Source organism: Chiloscyllium plagiosum, unplaced genomic scaffold (genome assembly GCF_037043375.1).
Source record: "Chiloscyllium plagiosum isolate Xiang-an unplaced genomic scaffold, Cpla_swu_hap1 HiC_scaffold_24, whole genome shotgun sequence".
In the NCBI taxonomy this organism is placed as follows: domain Eukaryota; kingdom Metazoa; phylum Chordata; class Chondrichthyes; order Orectolobiformes; family Hemiscylliidae; genus Chiloscyllium; species Chiloscyllium plagiosum.
Window position 1 is genome coordinate 21,246,958 of NW_028270162.1, and position 12,646 is coordinate 21,259,603.

The window sequence follows — 12,646 nt, forward strand, 5'->3', positions numbered from 1 at the left end:
CTCAGTGAAGATTTGACAAAAACTTGGATGGAAGACTTGCAGAAAGACTCTTGGCAGAAGCCCATGCAACAACTCACAAAAATCCAAGAGAAGATCTGCCCTGATCTACCTTTTTGGAAGAGAACCAACCAACCCTATGTCAGAGAGAAAAGAGATTCTAACTGCCCAGTTCAAAATGTGGATCATTGCAAGTGGTATTCCTTCTAAGACCAGTAGAGTTACATAGAGAGTAAAAATGATTGGAATTTGGGAAGTTCTCACATAATGTTTTAATAAGGAATATTTTGTTAATAAATTCGAGTTGAACTGCAAACAGAATTATGTCCGTTTGCAAAGCGAATTCTATATCCTCACTGACAAGAGCACTTGAGTAAAATATTTTAATATTTAAACTGGTCATGTCCAAAGCATGGACAACATTGACGTCTCTGAATGGCCTTCGATTAAACGCATTCCTTTAACCTCCAAAGTTGAATCCCACCCACCAACCTTGAACTCTTGAACATCCAGTCTGAACCTGAATTAAGAGAGCAGCTGCACCATGGGATGTCTCGAAATTCAAGTGGGTGAAACAGGGGAAGGGTGAACCAACTATTGGGCCAAAAACCAAGTGCATGTAATGTGAAAAGGGCAAATATCAGAGTTAATACAGTATCGGAAACCCATTGGAAAGGAAATCTCACATAGGCTAATACAGGGTTGGGGATCCACTAAAAGCAAAGGCAAGAAAGCTGAGTAACAAGGTCAGATGATGCACAAGGTGGCGTGTAACCAGATATTGGTGTCGAGGGTATAGAGAAGCTAAATTAGAGTCAGGGATCCATGATGTAAGGAATAGTAAAAAGTATCGGGGACCCAGAGTCGCAGAAAGCAAAAATGTAGTTAATATATAGTTAGGGATCCACGAGAGAGAGATACAGAATAGTAAAAGGGAACAAAGGAGAAATGGCTCACTGCCCAAAGTGGGAGCAAGTACTAAGGAAGTATCGAAATAAGACGTTGCCCAGGTGAATTGACCATTGCAGTAAACAACTATTTGGATCTGCAAGACAGAAATGCTGGGAGACAGTGTAGAACGCTGAAAGGATGCACACTTTATAAATCAGCAAAGCTATTGTGGTAGCCAACTATATAGAACAGTTGAGAGGACAAAAATGTGAGGTGTTTCCTCTACAAAATTAGAAGTAGACTAAAACCAACCAGAAGTACACCCACACCCGTTTGTCAAGGACTATCCCTGGACCATAAAGTGGGGTTGTTTTGAAATGCAAAGGCAAAATTGTGTATAACAGAAAACATACAAGCAAAACCATATACGACAACATAGACAATGAATTGATAGCGGTGATGTTAGATGGAACCCAACTGTCAGAGTGGTGCCCTTCCCAACTTCAGAAATTATACTTACAATTGACCCATTAATTATTAAGCTGGAAAACAGGGACTGACATAGAGGAGGCCAGACCCAGGTCAGCAGGACATAGTAAAAGAGGTATGTTGAATGATTTGAGAACACCTTCCGGAGCAGGAGTGTCTACAGTCAATATCCTCGATCGACTAATTTGGATAGTAATCTCAAGACTTTTATCTTGGATAAAATTAATCTGGATAGTAAGCAAGGTGCCTTGGGAGGAATACAAGAAAATCAGACCAGCATCTGATAATGATGCTAGAAGGGCACGCTAGGACTATAAACAAGATCATCCAGAGAATGATAGATGATAACAGTTGGCAGCAGCTCTGGTCGTTGGATGATTAAATAATTGAGGGGGAACCGCAAGCAGGCTAAGCAAGGACAGGTCCCATCTTGGATCAGTGATGATCAGATAGAACACTTGCTTCATGGAAAAAGATACCCCAATATTTCAAATTGTCAATTACTGCAGCTTACCAAGCTCTGGTTTAAAAATAATTACAGTCATAGAGTCATAGAGATGTACAGCATGGGAACAGTCCCTTAGGTCCAACTGGTCCATGCCGACCAGATATCCTAAATTAATCCAGTCCCATTTGCCAGCATTTGGCCCATAACACTCTGAAGCTTTCCTATTCATGTACATCCAGATGCCTTTTAAATGTTGTAATTATACCGCCCTCCACCACTTACTCTGGCAGTTCATTCGATACACGAACTACCCTCTATGTGAAAAGGTTGCCTCTTAAGTCCCTTTTAAATTTTTCCCCTCTTATCTTAAACCTATGCCCTCTAGTTTTGGACTTCTCTGCCCTTATTCATGCTCCTCATTCACCTTATTCATGCTCCTCATAATTTTATAAACATCCATAAGATCACCTCTGCAGCCCCTAATGCTCCAGGGGCAATAGCCCCAGTCTATTCAGCCTCTCCCTATTGCTCAAGTCCTCCAACCCTGGCAATATCCTTATAAATCTTTTCTGAACCCTTTCACGTTTAACAGCATCTTTCCTACAGCAGGGAGACCAGAATTGAAAGCAGCATTCAAAAAATTGCCTAACCAATGTTCTGTACAGCTGCAATTTGACCTCCCAACTCCTATACTCAATGCATTGACCAATAAAGGCGAGCATACTAACTGCCTTCTTCAATACCCTGCCAACCTGCGACTCCACTTTCAAGGAACTGCGAACCTGCTCTCCAAGATCTTTGTGTTCAGCAACACTCCCCAGGACCTTACCATTATGTATGAGTCCTGTCCTGATTTGCCCTATCAAAATTGTAACCCCATACATTTGTTTAGATTAAACTCTATCAGCTATTCCTTGGCCCATCAACCCATTTGAGCAAGATCATGTACGACGACACTAGGAAAGACTGTGGGGTTGGTATTGGGATACCAATCATAACACCAAATCACAGTGCAATACAAGTCTTCAAGATGGAAAATGTTGGCGAGAGGGAGGATGGTTAGAACACTTCTGGACGATGTTGAGAAAGAGGGAAGACTTGTAGTTAGCACTCTGGTAATGTCAGCAGACAAAAGAAGTAATTGTGTGTCCCACCTCATATTTTCAATTGAACATGCCTTATGTGACAAACACCATTCTAAATTGCACTGTTGAGATCGGAGCCATCACAGACATCTCCAGGGTAGTGTATAGAGAAAGGGAGAATAGGAGATCACAACTTCCTTAAAACATTACCGGTATGGAACCTTCACATATAACTTCTAATATACACTTATCATTCATGGTAGGCCTAATCAAGCTCACAAATATCTACAGGAGGAGTGAAATCTTTGTCATTGTCAGTAATGACCTCAGCCAAACTTTAGAGGATTATTGGGAGAAATACGGCACTAGAATTGAAATCCTTCCAGAAAAATTACAGTAAGTTTGAACACAACTGACAAATTCACAAAGGCTTTGCAATATAAATTGTTACATAGTATGAATTTTACTCTATCAAGTGCTGCTAATTGCCAGAGGCTTGAGGTCAAGCCAGTGTATGTAAGTAGTAACTAAATCTCAATTTATGTATTAAGTCATTTGTACATGGTACTATTAAGCTCCTTGATGTGTATAAGGAGGATAGTTAGTAAATGGGATATGATTGTCTATGTACGATGGGGAGCCCAGGTATATAGAGAGTTAGGCCATCCACCTGAGACTTGATCTATCCCTGCACGAGAGTATGGTCTGAGCCTGTGATTCCAATTTTGCTAGGCACTTCAAGGAATCAACTGGGGGTACTGTGGCCAAGGAGCACAGGCCCAAAATTGAATAATCTAAACTGACCCCCCCGATCAGAGAAATCAGGCCCCACAGAAAATTGGCCAAACTAAGTTAAACAGCAGCCAGCAGCTCTCAGATACAGAGAATAGTGGAAACCAAGATTAAAGAGGTTTCAAAGGTTCAAGTGGAGCCAGTTACAACAAGCCCTAGAGTTGTGTATTGGAGATGAATGAATCAAATTCTCAGGCATCTTGACTACCTGAGTATATGGACTTTACACCACCTGGAATGTTAATAGTGAAAGGTCTTGGAGTGACTCTATTGGATGATTTGAATTCATCTTCTGACACTATTGGCCAAAGGCCAAGAAAATTGTGGTGTGAGAGGAGATAAAAACACACATACCTGGAAACCAGCCCCTCAGTCAAAACTTAGTGAAGACTCAGCGAAGACTTGCAAGGAAGACTTGCAGCACAACTCATGGCTTGGAGCAACTCAAGAAGACCAAGGAGAAAATCTGCTCTGATCTGCGAGAGCCACCTTTGTGGAAGAGTGCCAGCCCTACACTCGAGAGGAACGAGAGTCTAATGATCCAAATGAAACATGTGGATCATTGTGGATGATAACCTTTCTTAGACAGATGGATCTATATAGAAAGTAAATATTGCGGGCATTTGGGAAATGCTCAGATAATGAATAATAAGGAATAATTTCTTAATTAAATTGAGTTGAACCACAAACTGAATTGTGTTCTTTTGTCTGCTTGAATAAAGTGTTTTTAATACATAAACTGGTCAAAGTGTCCAAAGCACAGACAAAAAGAAGGAAGAAAGAATTTGCTTTTATCTTACAGCCTTGATATTTTCAGAAAATCACAATTTGCTTCACAGCCATGTGCTCTTTGTTATAATGTTGTAAAACGTATGCTGATTTTTGTATAAAGTAGGGTATTTGCTTTTTATGGAGAAAGTGAGGTCTGCAGATGCTGGAGATCAGAGCTGAAAATGTTGCTGGAAAAGCGCAGCAGGTCAGGCAGCATCCAAGGAACAGGAGAATCGACGTTTCGGGCATAAGCCCTTCTTCAGGAATGAGGAAAGTTTGTCCAGCAGGCTAAGATAAAAGGTAGGGAGGAGGGACTTGGGGGAGGGGTGTCGGAAATGTGATAGGTGGAAAGAGGTCAAGGTGAGGGTGATAGGTCAGACTGGGGTGGGGGCGGAGAGGTCGGGAAGAAGATTGCAGGTTAGGAAGGCGGTGCTGAATTCGATGGATTAGACTGAGACAAGGTGGGGGGAGGGGAAATGAGGAAACTGGTGAAATCTGAGTTCATCCCTTGTGGTTGGAGGGTCATGAACTCGGATTTCACCAGTTTCCTCATTTCCCCTCCCCCACCTTGTCTCAGTCTAATCCATCGAATTCAGCACCGCCTTCCTAACCTGCAATCTTCTTCCCGACCTCTCCACCCCCACCCCAGTCTGACCTATCACCCTCACCTTGACCTCTTTCCACCTATCACATTTCCGACACCCCTCCCCCAAGTCCCTCCTCCCTACCTTTTATCTTAGCCTGCTGGACAAACTTTCCTCATTCCTGAAGAAGGGCTTATGCCCAAAACGTCGATTCTCCTGTTCCTTGGATGCTGCCTGACCTGCTGCGCTTTTCCAGCAACACATTTTCAGCTATTTGCTTTTTATGTTTGAAACATACAAATTGACTAAGCTGATTCTGTACATTTTGAACATTCTTTGGGGCCTTGGACAGAGGTAAGAGGTGACGAAGGTACAGGACGAAGGCAAGGAAAGGTGTCAGGTGTGGAGGAAAGGTTGGTGGGGAGTAAGGAACTAACATGGGAGTTGCAGAGAGCGCGGTCCTTGCGGAAAGCGGATAGGGATGGGGAGGAAAATATCATTTTAGTGGAGGGGGTCAGATTGCAGGTGGCGGAAATGTCAGAGGATGATGTGTTGGATTTGGAGATTAGTGGGGTGGAATATGAGGACCAGGAGGACTCTATCCTGGTTGTGGTTAGGAGGGTGGCTGGATTTGAGGGCAGAGGTGTGGAAAATGGAAGAGATGCGGTTGAGATTATTGATGATCATGGGGAGGGGAACTTATGATCCGTGAACGAAGAGGACACCTGTAAGTAAAGGATAACTGACTTTGCCAAGACTACAACATTAAAAAAAAACCATGGTCTACTAAGTCAGGTCTTGCTCTTCAATCTGACTTTTCCAGCAATACCATCAACTGGGAATACCACAGAAGTTAACTTACAGTGGCTAAAGGCTAAACAGAGGCTAAGACTTCAGGGTATCTATCTGCTATTCTTTAAGAGTGTAATGATATATTTTAGATTGGTGTAATGTCATTTGTATTGCAGTTGGTAGCACTTTATCTCTGACTTATATTGGTCTATTTTGAAGTACTATTGCTGGAGTTGAGCACAAAATTCAAGGCTAACACTCTAATGTAGAAATCATCAAATGCTACACTCATGGAGATTTTATTTGTCAGATATAATGTCAAGCAAAAACAGAGGAGTCTAGCACCAATTTGTTATAAGACTTTATGTGAAGAATGATGAAAATTTACAGCAGAAATTGGGACATTTCATTCCAAGAGTCAAGTGTTACTCAGCAGATAGTGCTCTCACTCTTTTGCTTAAGTCATTAAATTAAGGTTCACTTTACTCTCATTTGGACATAAATGGTCCAAGTGTGGTACTCTATCATAGAAGAGCAGAAGAGATATCCCTGGCTAACCAGCATCACAATAGCAGATTCTGTCATCATCATATTTCTGATTATGGGAGCTTACTATACAAATTAGCTGCTGGTTTTCCAATATTATAATAGCAATTATATTTCATGACTAAGTGCTTTGAGATTTCTGGCTCTCATGAAAAGCTGTATATAAATGCAATTACAGAAATTGCTGGAGAAATGAGGAGGTCTAGCAGTATCTATGGTGGGGAAAACAGAGTTAAGGTTTTGAATCGAGAGACCCTTTTTCAGAAGTGTACCTCTCAGTGACCCATTTTCAGAAATGTAACTGTGAAAAAAAAACTGACATCGGTGGTAGGCAAATGCTGGAGTCAATTATTAAGGATGTAATAACTGAGCATTTGGAAAGCAGTGACAGGATTGATCTAAGTCAGAATGGATTCACTAAAGGGAAATTATGTTTGACAAATCTTCAGGCATTTTTGGAAAAGGTGACCAGTAGAGTGGACAAGGGTGAATCAGTGAATATTGTATATTTGGACTTCCAAAAGACTTTTGACAAGGTCCCCCACAGATTAGTAAGTAAATTAAAATTCATGGAGATAATGTATTGATGTGGAGAGAGAACTGAAATGGCAACTGGAAATAGATAGTTGGAATAAACAAGTGCTTTTCAGAGTGGCAGGCAGTGATGATTGGGATGCCACAGGTTTAATGCGGCGACCCCAGCTGTTCACAATATACATTAATGATTTGGATGAAAGAATTGATTGCAATATCTACAAAATTTGCAGACAATACTAACCTAGGTAATAGTGTGTGCTGTGAGAAGGATACTAAAGGGCTTCAGGGTGACTTGGACAGGCTGACTGAGTGGGCAAGTACTTGGCAAATGTAATGTAATATGGATAAATGTGAGGTTATCTACTTTGGTGGCAAAACAGGAAAGCAGATTATGATTTGACTGGTGGCAGTTTAGGAAAGGTGAGGTGCAATGAGACATGGGTGCTATGGTGGAACAGTCGCTGAAATTTGAAGGTGCAGAAGGTGGTGAGGAAATCTAATGGCATGCTGGCCTTCATATTGAGAAGATTTGAATATCAGAGTAAGGATGTCTTGCTGCACTTATACAGGGCCTTAGTGAGACGACATCTTGAGTATTGTGTGCCTCCGTGTCTGAGGAATGACGTTCTTACTATTGAAGGAGTCCAGTGAAGGTTCACAGGACTGATACCCAGGATGGCAAGACTGACAAATGAAAATTGGATCGACTGGACTTGTGGTCACTGGAATTTAGATGAATGAGGAGGGGTCTCATAGAAACATATTAAAATCCTGACGGAATTGGACGGGCTAGATGCAGGAAGAATGTTTGCAATGTTGGGTAAGTCCAGAACTAGGGGTCACAATCTAAGAATAAGGGATAAGCCACTTAGCACTGAGGTAAGGGAGAGTTTCTTCACCCACAGTTGTGAACCTATGGAATTTTCTACAGTTATTGGGGCCAGTTTGTTAGATATATTCAAGAGGGAGTTGGATGTGGTCCTTGCTGCTAAAGGGATCAAGGGGTATGGAGAGAAAGTGGGAATGGAATATTGAAATTGCATGATCAACCATGATTATGTTGAATGGTGTTGTAGGCTCAAAGGGCCAAATGACATACCTCTGCACCTATTTTCTATGTTTACATGCTAACTCTGTTTTCTCTCCACAGATGCTGTAAGCCCTGCATAGTTTCTCCAGCAATTTATGATTTTGTGTTGTTTCAGATCTTCAACATCCATAGTTCTTTGTTTTATTTTATAAATGCGAGGTTTTCTCGTTCACCTGAGGGGGAAAACAGTGCTTCAACTAAATATCTCATCTGAAATATATATACTCCACTGTGAGTCAGAACCTGCAAGAGATTGGAAAAAGGGTGATATCAGAAAATAGAAAAAAGTCTGTAAAATTAAACAATTATCTTTTTTAACAGATGAAAATTTACCGAAATGTTATTAAGTTAGTTATACTTGGGAAACTTAAATATGGGAAGAACAATAAATGGAAGACAATAATTCAATTTCTCTTTCCACAGATACCAAATTTTCTGTCTTTCTCTGCTACTTTTTGTTTTTAGTAGGCAATTATCATTTTGGGAATTAAATGCCATCATTTTTATCACATCAGCCAATTTAATGTTTAGTGTGATTTTTAGCAATTTTTGAATCTACATTATTCTTTAATGTAGGATTAAGAAGCACTTTAGAATGATTGTTAATGCAAATGTGATTTATATTAGGTTTTTTAATAAAGGACAATGAGCAGAATATGTAAAACTGCTAAGCAATTGACTCATCTATGGAATATCTTGCTGCAGGGTATTTAGGTGTCCTTTTCCTTTGTTAACTTCCACCTATTGTTTGTCGTACAGTGAGGACTGTTGTGCTTGCTCTGCTTCCTCCAAATTTTAGATTTCCTATGTCATAAAGTTGATAATGTGGTATTCATTCTGGTGACCTGATGGTTTTGATTACAAATGTGCATCTTAGGCATGGTTGCATTCAGTGATTCATATGTATAGAGGATATAATTTGTCCCCCTGAATAGCTAATATGTTGTTGGCAAAGTCAAATATTGGTATGATAGATGAGTGTTGCATGATAAAATCATCGTGTCACCTGCCTGATATCTTACATAATTTTGCATAGTTGTATTTGTGAGTGGACTTAGTTTGATATCAATGCATTTATATGAAGCTAAATAATATTTTAATTATGTTTTAGATTCAGTACTTATTTCCAAACATCGAGAAAAGGATAGCAAGTCCAAGCAACCTATACGTGCATCTACAGGTATATTTTTATTATGATCTTCATCTTTGTGGGCTTTGTTGGGTAATATATTATCTAAAGGTTTGGTTTGCATTGGCACAAACATAGTAAACCGAAGGGCCTGTTCCTGTGCTGTTCTGTTCTATGTTCAGTGTTTGATGCATAATCACAGTGTGAGGATTTCAAAGAACTTAAATTACTCAAATTATTTATGCTCAATGCCTGTAGTAAAACAAAACACCAGACATGACAAATAATTGCTTGCAATATTTGAGCTGGATTTTATTTTATCTTAGGTAACTAACTGTTCCAAAAAATGAACAATTTTAACATGATAATATTCACTTTGAACAAAATAATTCCTATCACATGTTGGAAAACCTATTTTATACAATTTCATTTTAGTATTCCTTTTGTCGAAACTTGACCCTGGAATGTGAGTTTGTAGATTGTCAAAAAGCTTGGCGAGTCAAGAAGTGATTTACTTGCTGTAAAGTACCCTGCTTCTGACTTGCTCTTGTGGCCATGGTATTTGTGATTCATTAGGTTAAGATTCTGGTCAATTATGATCTCCAAGGATATCGATAATTGGGTATTTGTCAACAATAATACTATTGAATGTCAAGGAACAACATTCTCCTTTATTGGTAAAACCTAGGTCTGTTAGCGAGTTTAATTGCTAGTGATCACGCTAACTTGAATGTTGTTTGGGTCTTACTTCATGAGGACACAGACTGCTTCATTATGTGAGAGGAGTAAGTGGAATTGAACACAACAATAATCAGAAAACATGCCCACTTCAGATTTCATAATGGAGGAATGATATTATTAAAACAGCTGAAGACTTTTGGGCTAAGGGCACTTTACAGAAGAACACCTGCAACACCTACTAAGATGAATCCTTTCAACAACCACATTCACCTTTCTTTGTGCTCAGTAGCAATTTCACATTGATTTCCATTGACTTCAATTTTACTTGCATTCCTTGATTTCCTCTACTCTGATGTGCTCTCTTGATTTCAAGAGTAGTTATTCTCACCTCACTACTGGAACTCAGCTTGAGTGCATGGTTAGACCAAGGCCAGAAGTATTAAAACCTTTTATTGTAATTTGTTCTTGGGTCTTAACGTTGCTGACATTTACCCTATCCCCAAATGGATTTAAGAAGTTGATGATGAACTAACCTTCTTGTACCATTATGGACTATTTGGTATTGTTACCTCCCATGCTGTTAGGAAAGGAGTCCCAGAATCTTAACTCTGATAGCGAAAGAACAGCAATTTAGTTCCAAATTAGGGTGGTGTAGGGAACCTGGAGGTAGCAATGGCAGCATTTCCCTGCCTCTCTTATCTGTGTTCTTTAGATAACAAAGGATCTGGTTTGCAAGGCACTTCAAAGAAACCTTGATGAGGTGCTGTAATGTACTGAATAGATGATATACACTGCTGACACGCAGAATTGCTGGAGGGAATCAATGTTTAACACTGGTTTTAAAAATTGATTCGGGGATGTAAAACACTGACTAGGCCAGTGTTCATTATCTGTCCCTAATTGTCCTTGAGAAGGTGGTATGTTTTGTTGAACAGCTGCTGTCCTTGCGATGTAGGTATACCCTCAGTACTATTAGATTTTGACCCAATAACTGTGAGGAATGGTATCATAGTATCACAGTTCCAATTGAGAATGGTTTCTGTTGGAAAGTGAATTGCAGTAGTGTTCCTATCATTCTTTGTCCTAGATATTCTAAGCTATGGATGTTGCAAGATTGGTTATTAGTGTCAAAAGAGGCTTGTTAAGTTGCTGTAATGCATCTGTGGATAGCACACATTGTTGCCACAGTGCATTGGTGGTGAAATCCGTGAATGTTGAAGATAGTGGATGGGATGCCAGCCGGGCAGGCTGCTTAGTCCTGGATGGTTTTGAACATCGAGTGTTGCTGAGTTATCATCCACCCAGCCAAGTGGTGAGAATTCTATCACACATCTGACTTGCACCTTGTAGATGATGGACCAGCATTTGGGGAACAAGAAGCACATTACTTGCCATAAAAGACAGAGCCCCTGTCTTACTGTTAAAGCCACAGTATTTATATGGCTAGTCTATTCTGTTTCTAGTTAATGGTAACCCCTAGGATGTTGACAGTGGAGATTAGTAAATGGTTAGTGATGGACATTGCTACTGGCCAGGGTTTCAACACAATCCAGATCTTTCTGCACATGGAAACTGAGTCAGTATCTGAGATGGTGTAAATAATGCTGTATGTTGTGCAATCATCAGTAAACATCCCCAATTCTGACCTTGCGATGGAGGGAAGGACTTTGGTGAAGTAACTGATGGTGGTCAGGCCTAGGACACTCCCCTGACTAGTTTTTCACAGATTCCCTGAAACTGAGATGATTGACTTCCAATAACCACAATGATGTTCCTTTGTGCTTGGTATGGCTTCAGGGTTTTCTCCCTAATTTCCATTGACTGCAGTTTTGTAAATGCTTTTTGAGATTACACTGGTTCAAATGATAACTTTTTTATCAGCTCTTTTATTTATGTTTGGACCAAAACTACAGAGTTAAGAATGTATACAGTACAGAAATAGGCCCTTTGGCCCAACTAATCCATAGTCTAGGTTTCCGAAACTGAACTAGACCCATTTGGCCCATACCCCTCTAAACCTTTCCTGTCCATGTACTTGTCCAAATGTCTTTTAAATATTGTAATTGTACCCACCTCTACCACTTCCTTTTGCAGCTTATTCCATATCTACACCACCCTCTGTGTGAAAAAGTTGCCCCTCAGGTCGCTTCTTTCCTCATTCATCTTAAACCTATATGCTCTAGTTTTAGACTTCTCTGGGAAAAAGACCTTAACTATTCACCCTATCCATGTCTGCCATGATTTTATAAACCTCTATAAGGTCTCCTTCAGCCTCCTGCTTTCCAGGGAAAAAAAAATCCCAGCCTATCCAATGACTCCTTATAACTCAAACCCTCTTATAAATCGTTTTTGTACATTTCCAGTTTAATAACATTCTTCCTATAACAGGGCAACCAGAATTGTATGCAGTACTGCAAATTTGGTTTTACTAATGTCTTGTGTAGCTGTATTATGACGTTCTAATCGATGCAATTAAGTGTGCCAGTCGCCTTCTTCACCACCCTGTCTGCTTGTGATGCCACTTTCAAGGAACTATGTACCTGCATCCCAAGGTATCTACACTCCCCAGGGCCCTTTCATTAACTGTGTAAGTCCTGCCCTGGTGTTACTTACCAAAATGCAACAGCCTGCATCTGTCTGAATTAAACTCCATTGGCCATTCCTCAGCCTACTGGCCCAGTTTGATCAAGATCTCATTATACTCTTCGATATACTCTTTTTCACTGTGCATTATACCATCAATGTTAGTGTCATCCGCAAACTTACTAACCATGCATCCTATATTCTTATCCACATCATGATAAATGACAACAT

The 12,646-nt window shown here is 40.1% G+C and overlaps 1 long non-coding RNA gene across 1 annotated transcript in view; it reads left to right on the forward strand.

Moving 5' to 3' along the window:
- Positions 1-12,646, forward strand: part of LOC122562403 (uncharacterized) — a 175,284-nt gene that overhangs the window by 7,429 nt on the left and 155,209 nt on the right. Inside the window, exon 3 of the long non-coding RNA XR_015761298.1 lies at positions 9,134-9,202. This is a non-coding gene — a long non-coding RNA (uncharacterized LOC122562403). The remainder of the gene's footprint in view (positions 1-9,133; positions 9,203-12,646) is intronic.